The following is an 8,536-nucleotide window of genomic DNA, read 5'->3' as shown; positions in this document are numbered from 1 at the left end:
GGGGGGTTTAGAACTTTAAAATGCATAAAGAATAAAGAACTTTTTCAACTTAATTTTTGAAAGTGTTCCGGAAGTACTGACACTTATAAATATGTTTTAAATTAAAGCTTATGTAATATAATATAATATGAAAAAAAATTGGACTTTAATTTGCTTTTATGGTAAAAACGGATATCAAAGTTAATAATTAAAAATACTATTTTTGTAAAAAATGACAGTATAAAATTAATAATTATCAATTTCACTCTATATTTAATTTCTATAATAAATGTATATTCATATATTACACTTATAAATCATAAAACTTGTAATCAGGATATAAATAAGGAAATAGGAGATAATGTACCTTTTGGAATAATCCACCAATTTTTTAAAATTAAACACTATCTACAGATTTGCATTAAAGCGTTTTTTATGATAGTGATTTTAATCACTGTCAGATATCATCTATACTGGACCCAACTATGCCACGTCCCCACTGTGCTGGATTTTTTTAGATAGTTTTTAAATGCACGTGCTTAATTTGAATATTTTGAATGATGTTCAATGTCTTTAGGTAGGTTTTATTTACTCAAATTCGACTTCATCAAAATATTAAATTTCTCATTTCATTATCACTTAACCGTTTTCACCTTTACGGGTTTTATTACTGTTGTTATGTATATAATTAAGGTCTTTTTCTAAAAAAAATAGCTTTTGTTAAAGAGGATGCGGATAATTATTAAGCTCATCGTAATGCAATCGAACCCGTTACTTTTGAGTATCAAGTTCGATAAATAAAAAAGTGAAATCTAATATATAAGGTTAATATTTTAAGTTAACTATACATCATTTTAATTAAAAATAAAAAATTGTTAACACTTATCATAAAAGTACCTTAGTAAAATTTTAGTTGTTTCTTTAATATATACACTTAAATTTACTTTTATCAATAAAAGAATATTGTTATGAAATCAATTTTTTTTTTTATTTTTAAGTTTAAACTAAAATTAATTTTACTTAAAAACGTACTGTAAATAAATAAAAACATAGAATTCTTGTAATTATTTGTTTATGCCCGTTAAAAATTTAATACCCTCTGGATCTTTTCAATCATTAAAAATTTTTTCATGCGTATTATGTTTATTAAATTAAATTCCATAACTTGTAAGTATTTTATATAGAAATATAAGCTTATAATAATGTAAAATGTTTATTAGGACCACGAAAGGAAAAACATAACATCATTGATCAAAAGGTCTAAGAGAACGCTATAGTTAAAAACTTTTAATGATTTCATAAATATTAGCTTTTTATAACTGAAAGTGAAGTCATGATTAATTTGTACTCATGTATACATTCTCGTGGAGTAACAAAATTAACAAAATATACATTTAAAGGGATTATCTTGAGTAACAGTATGAACTAAATACCAATAGTAAGATCTTGAACCCAAACACCCTTATATGGTGAAATCACTAATGAATTAATACTTCCAGTGAACGTACACCACTGAAATAAAAATATAGTTTTGTCTAAACTGATGGTAACAAGTTATTGACAGCAGTTTTTATAATTAAAAAAATATCTAAATTAGGTATTACAACAATTGTGAATTTTTAATACAATATTAATAATTGTTCATTCACTGAAAAAATCCAATTTTTAAAAAAAAAAAATTAATTACAATTTTAACGTTAGATAATTATAAATATGTTTTGTTATTAATATAAAAAATTTTTCAGATAACAAATATTCATTAACATTACGAGGGTGGCATCAAAATTTAAGCCAAAAATATTTTTAAAGAATAAAAAACTCTTCATCCTATTTATGAATTTTATAAAACAATCAAAATAAAAATGATAATAAAATTTTATACTTTTTATCACATGTAATTTTATAAATGTAAAAAAATATTGTATTCATATTTTTTTATGTAGTTTGAATTTAAAAAAAGAATAATAATTCAAATTTTGATTAAAAATATTATTTTTTATTATTTTTAATTTTTATATTGATTTTATCAGTTTATGTTATGATTTTCTTGATACACATAAATTATTTGTTAGTTTATTTAGATTCCATTCATGTGTTATAAAAAACTTCAATTTGTTTATATCATGAAATTAAAGTGTTTCAATAAGATGTTATTATATTTCTTATAAATTTATGATTAAAGTCTAATATTTAATTTAAATTAAAATATTTAAATTTAAATTTAAATTTTGTATAGATTTCGAATTTTATTGTTATTTTCTATAATGAATATTGTTTTTATACTTTTGTTGAATTCAATAGAGTATTGAACACTAATATTTATTGCTTCAGCACTAAAAACAAAAATTGAGTAATTTTTATATTAAAAGTTCAGAACTAAATTTTATAGCAGATGCATATTTCCCAAATATGACATTATAATAACATATTTATTTCACTCGGTTTCCCTCATAAGTTGACAGATTTTATGATAAAATTATCTCTACTGAGTGTAACAAACGACAAAGATTTATACATTTTTATTTTATTACAGTATTTTTTTTTTAGAAAATTATTCTTTTAGGGTATCTCGAAGCATAATTCAAGCGTTACGGTCTCGTGGGCTCCGGCCGTTACTTTGTCCTCTTTTTAAATTATGTAAAAACTTTTTCCTTTACCACACGACCGCCAGTTTATAAAAACAAAAAACGACAAATATACTTATATAGCCCTTTCATACACATGTTTACGTTCTTTAATAATGTAGTATGAAGTTTTTCATCTCGAACGACAAAAGAAACTTCATTCAAACATAATTTAAATAAGTTTATTCAATAAAATATATAAAATTGATGATTAAGGCATATTTCAAAGTATTAAGGCTGTTTATTGAGTTTTGAATATTCAATTTTAAAATCTTTATTTTAAAGAAATTATATCCTTATTAATTAATCTCATATTTTGTAAAAATAGCTTTTTGTCATATGCATATTAACTAATAATTGATTTCTAAGAAACAAGTAATTAATATTACTTATTTATTTTAGTAGTTATAACATTTTTAATACCTATTAGTTATAATCTACTATTAATTATCATAAACATTTTGTTTAAACTTAGAGACTTTAATTTAATGAATTATTAAAACTAAATTATATTAATCAAGTTACAATAAAGTAGAATACTTAGCACCAACAAAAGTAATTAAAACCTCATAGAAAATAATATTTCCTATTTTAATTATTATGTAAAATGACTATCGAATTATCTTAGAAGTATAAATTAATTCATAATATTAATTAAATTATAGAATAATTTATTTAAGAGTATAAACAATACAAAAAATATATAATTTAATAATCTTAAAAAAAAATACTTGATCAAATGACAGGTTTAGTTTGGTTAAAAAACTATTTAGTATATTTAAAAATAATTATATTTGATTATTTAAGCTGTATATAATAAGAATTAGAGTTCATTGTATGTATTTAAATGTCAATTGTTTTTAAGGTTAAGAGTAATATTCTCATAGTATCAAAATTCTTCTGAGTTATATTTTTTGTTGTTTTCTAAAGAAATAGTACAATTTACTTTATTAAAAAAATATATTTTACTAGAGATAAGGTGTAAAAATTTATTGTAATATACAGTATGTTGGATCATTTTAAGACACAAAATAGGTTGAGAATACTATTATAATGTTGTTACTAGGAGTCAAGAGACACATTTATCACGTTCTGGTTAACTCATGGGGCCATATTTTATGTGAGGTACTTTTAGTGGAAAAATATAAAATTTAATAACATTTAAATAAATACAAGAGAATTACTGGTTTAAATAGGCGTTAATATTTGTACAATAAGTAAAAGTAATTTTTATTAATATATCTGTGTACAAATTTTTGTATTGTGTATCTTATATGGAAGACAGTAAAGACAAGTTAGCACATTGAGATTTCCCAGAAACTGCATTAAATTATAACATGTGAACAATTTGCTTAAGATGTTTTTCTACTCATTAAATAATAGCTCAATTGATAAACAAATATTTAAAATTCGTAAATGTGTATTTATTCATAGTAAATTTTAAGTATTGTAATTAATAATAGTGTGGATAAACAATATTAGAATAATAGTTATATATTATCAATTCAATGAATTAAAACGGTTCAAAATTGTAAAAATTTTTAGGGTTTTGCTTAGTTTCGTGAATAAATATTAATTTTATGTGAAATGAATAATGAAGTTGCACAAATATATAACATCAAATTAATTGACGACCTCTAAGGTACAGATAACCTATAAAGATGGTAAAATTTTGAACATAACACTTTAGATTATCTGTAAATCTGTAAATTAGAGTATCATATTTTTACGGTCAACTTCATTTGCTATATATTATTTATTGATAGAATTTTCCGTTTCCTTTTTTTTAAGGAATTTTTAACTATTTATCAATATTACATATATATATATATAAATTTATCATATAAAATTTACTTATCCTTGTTAAATATTTCCGTTAAAGAATACTATATACATATACAGCTCTCAAGTTGGATTCTCATTTTGGTCCCCAGAGGCTTTTAAAGTATAGACATAAAAGAATTCCAATATCTCATAATGACCGGAAGACTTGTAAAATCCCTTAGGGTTACATATTCCGTGATATTTAAAATATGTAATTATTTGTTATTTAATGAAATATAATTCTGACCATGTAAAACATTATAAACATTTTAATTTATATAAATTTACGCTTTATTGAAAAAGTTGTGTTGTTTATGAAATAAAATTTTAACGTCTAAAGAAGTGATTAATAATACAAGTATCTTACACAGTATTTGTTACACTAAACAAACATTCTACAAATGTTACTAGATACTTTATTTGCTATACTAATAAAATTACTAAATAAATTAAATACCAACAGTTTTTTTTTTTTTATTAAGTTTCACTGGTTTTTAAAATATCAAGAAACTTTTCATTTTAAGACTAATGTAGTCATACAAAAAGAGCATAAACACAAAAGTATCTACATCACTTATATTTTGAAGGACTACTATTTAACGTATTAACTATTTATACTTTTTAGAAAAGCAAACTTAAATTTTTATTTTCTGTTTAAGGTAAAAAAATTGTATTTCTTATTAAAATAATATACCTTCCAATAATTTACCATTAATATTACATTATGTTAAAATTAAATACACTAAAAATATATAATGAAATTAAAAAATATTATATACTTTTTGAAATAGATATTCGATTACATATTACACAATTAGATTTACTGTTATTTTTCACTCGATTCCAGAATAAAAAAAATAAAACAAAACAAATGTCTATGTAACAATATAAACAAATCATAATTGTCAAAAATATCAAAATAAATTTAGCATATTCTATTGACCACAATGGAAGGAGACTAATCTCTTCATAAAAATCATAGTTACAATTCACAAAAAAATACAATATACATTTTTTTTTTAATTTTTCAGCTTTTGAATAGAATAAAATTAATACAAAATAAAGTAATTTAAAATTTAAAACTATTATTTTTTCTATATATAGCATATTTTAATTTCTTTATATTTTTTTATTAAATTTATTTTAATATCTGTATTTATTGATCATAAGAAATATAATATTTTTTCAATAATTACAAGGTTGAAATAACTGCATAAAATATGAAAAATGATCAAAAATTGTTAAAAATATAATAAATGTAGATGAAAACACTGAAAATCGAAATATTTTTAAGCTAAATTTAAAAAATATAGCTTAAATTTATTCAATCTTTAAAGAAAAATATAATACCGATGAATGTAATATAATATTTATTTCAACACATTCTTATTATAAGAATGGCAATCTTACTAATATATTACTTAAAAGTAATAATCTATTTATGTAATTTGGTAATTATGTTTAAAAGTCTCTACATTTACGTATTTATATGGCTTACAATGTTTATGCATTTATCAAAAAATTTGTATATTTTCAACGCATTACTCTTTACATTTTTGTGGCTTCACAATATTTATTTCTATGGCTTCTTAATGTTTACGTATTTCTATGGCTTCTTAATGTTTACGTATTTCTATGGCTTCTTAAGTTTACCAATTTCTATAGCTTAATTTTTTGTATTTTTATGGCTTCTTAAGTTTACACATTTCTATGGCTTCTTAATGTTTACGTATTTCTATGGCTTCTTAATGTTTACGTATTTCTATGGCTTCTTAAGTTTACCAATTTCTATAGCTTAATTTTTTGTATTTTTATGGCTTCTTAAGTTTACACATTTCTATGGCTTCTTAATGTTTACGTATTTCTATGGCTTCTTAATGTTTACGTATTTCTATGGCTTCTTAAGTTTACCAATTTCTATAGCTTAATTTTTTGTATTTTTATGGCTTCTTAAGTTTACACATTTCTATGGCTTCTTAATGTTTACGTATTTCTATGGCTTCTTAATGTTTACGTATTTCTATGGCTTCTTAAGTTTACCAATTTCTATAGCTTAATTTTTTGTATTTTTATGGCTTCTTAAGTTTACACATTTCTATGGCTTCTTAATGTTTACGTATTTCTATGGCTTCTTAATGTTTACGTATTTCTATGGCTTCTTAAGTTTACCAATTTCTATAGCTTAATTTTTTGTATTTTTATGGCTTCTTAAGTTTACACATTTCTATGGCTTCTTAATGTTTACGTATTTCTATGGCTTCTTAATGTTTACGTATTTCTATGGCTTCTTAAGTTTACAAATTTCTATAGCTTAATTTTTTGCATTTCTATGGCTCTATAGTGTTTACGAATTTATATGGTTTCTTAATATTAACACATTACTTTGGCGTCTAAAATTACCAAAAATTTTAAGATAATATGCCGAACTCAACAGGGAGTTAAGTGCAGTTTGCGGAGTACACTCGATATTTCCGCTTAAATGCATTGTTTTTAGGAGAACTTAAGATTATAACGGTATACTTTGTATACTTTTTTGTATTCATATAACCTAATTCCAATAAAAACTGTAACTGAGGAACGATACTACACTTTTATAAAATATAAATTTCTTTAAAGTTTGTAATTTGTTTGAAAAAATAGAAATTTTCAAAAATCAAACCTTGACTTAAACCTTTATTATACAAACTAACCAACCAATCTTTTATTGATAGGTTGTGAAACACTTTTTTTTTAAATTTTATAACGCTTTCATAGTTATTAAAAATAATTAAACTTATATGTTTTATGAATAAAAATATGCGTATCCATGGAATATAAAAGCTTAAATCTATAATGTTTATTTGGTTCTTGCAAATAAATATATACTTACAATTACTTCACTGGATCCTAATTTAGGTTAATTTTTGTTAATTATTTGTTTGTTTTCTTTATAATCCTTAAGATCTATATATGTATACATTTATTCATTTGAATGCTTAGTTAGTCCACCAATAGAACCGAACCCTGGTATCTACATATCGAGTCCACGACATGTCATTGAATTAGTTAAACTGGCCACTTATCTATAAATTTATCTATTTGAAATCCTAGTTAATTAACAAGTTTACAGATAACCTTAAAGTTCTATTAAAGTAAAGATTAGTTTTGTATTTCTAACCATTATGATGTAGAACATAAACGCCTAAAATATGTTAGAGGTAACATGTTATAATTATATAAATGGTAAACCTCTTAAGTTAATCAATTTTTTAACTAGTTAAATCAATTTAATTTTGAAAATATTAAAAATATTAGTAGGAAGAAAATAAACGAATTAAATTAAAAGTTGAACTCTAAAAAAGTAACGAAATATCAAACATAATTAAAATTTCGTTTTAGCATTAATTTAACTTTTGACGTATTAATGCCTCGTCTTGATAAATGGATACATGATTGAAATAAAATTTATACTNCCTCGTCTTGATAAATGGATACATGATTGAAATAAAATTTATACTTATATTATTTTTACTAAATTGTTCAAACAATCATAAATAAAAGACTATAAAACCAAAACATATTTTCATAAAAAAAAAAATAATAAACTACTTTTTATGTGACCATGTTTTGTTATGTTTTAATAAATTTATATCTATATATCTAAAGCTAAATTAATATAAACCATATGAATATTTAGTCATTTAAATATTTTTCTATAAAATCATAATTTATTGATTTAAAACAATTTGGTCTCCAGACTTCAATTAAATTATTTTTCTTAAATAAAATCATTAATGAATTTACAACTGTAAAATAAAAGCAGTTCTAAATAGGTTGAAAAATTGATAAATATAGTTATATATTTTCTTATGAATAATATATATTTACTAGACACGATACTTTTATTATTTATTTAATATAATGTTTAATGCTAAACGGCTTTTTTATAATTGTAACAACCTAAACTATAATCTAAAAGTACAATTATAACAATTTTAGTATAAAAATTAAAATAGGCTATTGGGAATCGTGTTGATACTACATATTATTGTTAATTTTTTCGTTTTATTATTGGGTAGATAAAAAAATTGTGTGAAGTGATTATTACTTGGGATGCGTATACTGAGTTG

The 8,536-nt window shown here is 21.8% G+C and overlaps 1 long non-coding RNA gene across 1 annotated transcript; it reads left to right on the top strand.

Annotated features, from left to right (window-relative positions):
- Nucleotides 1–6,142: 6,142 nt before the first annotated feature.
- Nucleotides 6,143–6,691, top strand: LOC126895660 (uncharacterized). The gene is made up of 5 exons (XR_007701693.1): nucleotides 6,143–6,177; nucleotides 6,254–6,306; nucleotides 6,383–6,435; nucleotides 6,512–6,564; nucleotides 6,641–6,691. It is a non-coding gene; the product is annotated as an uncharacterized LOC126895660 (long non-coding RNA).
- The last annotated feature ends 1,845 nt before the right edge of the window (nucleotides 6,692–8,536 follow it).

The sequence above is a fragment of the Daktulosphaira vitifoliae genome, unplaced genomic scaffold (genome assembly GCF_025091365.1).
Source record: "Daktulosphaira vitifoliae isolate Bord-2020 unplaced genomic scaffold, ASM2509136v1 Scaffold_1, whole genome shotgun sequence".
Classification (NCBI taxonomy): domain Eukaryota; kingdom Metazoa; phylum Arthropoda; class Insecta; order Hemiptera; family Phylloxeridae; genus Daktulosphaira; species Daktulosphaira vitifoliae.
Note: the sequence above shows the minus strand (reverse complement) of the source record. Positions and strands in the feature narration are given on the sequence as shown.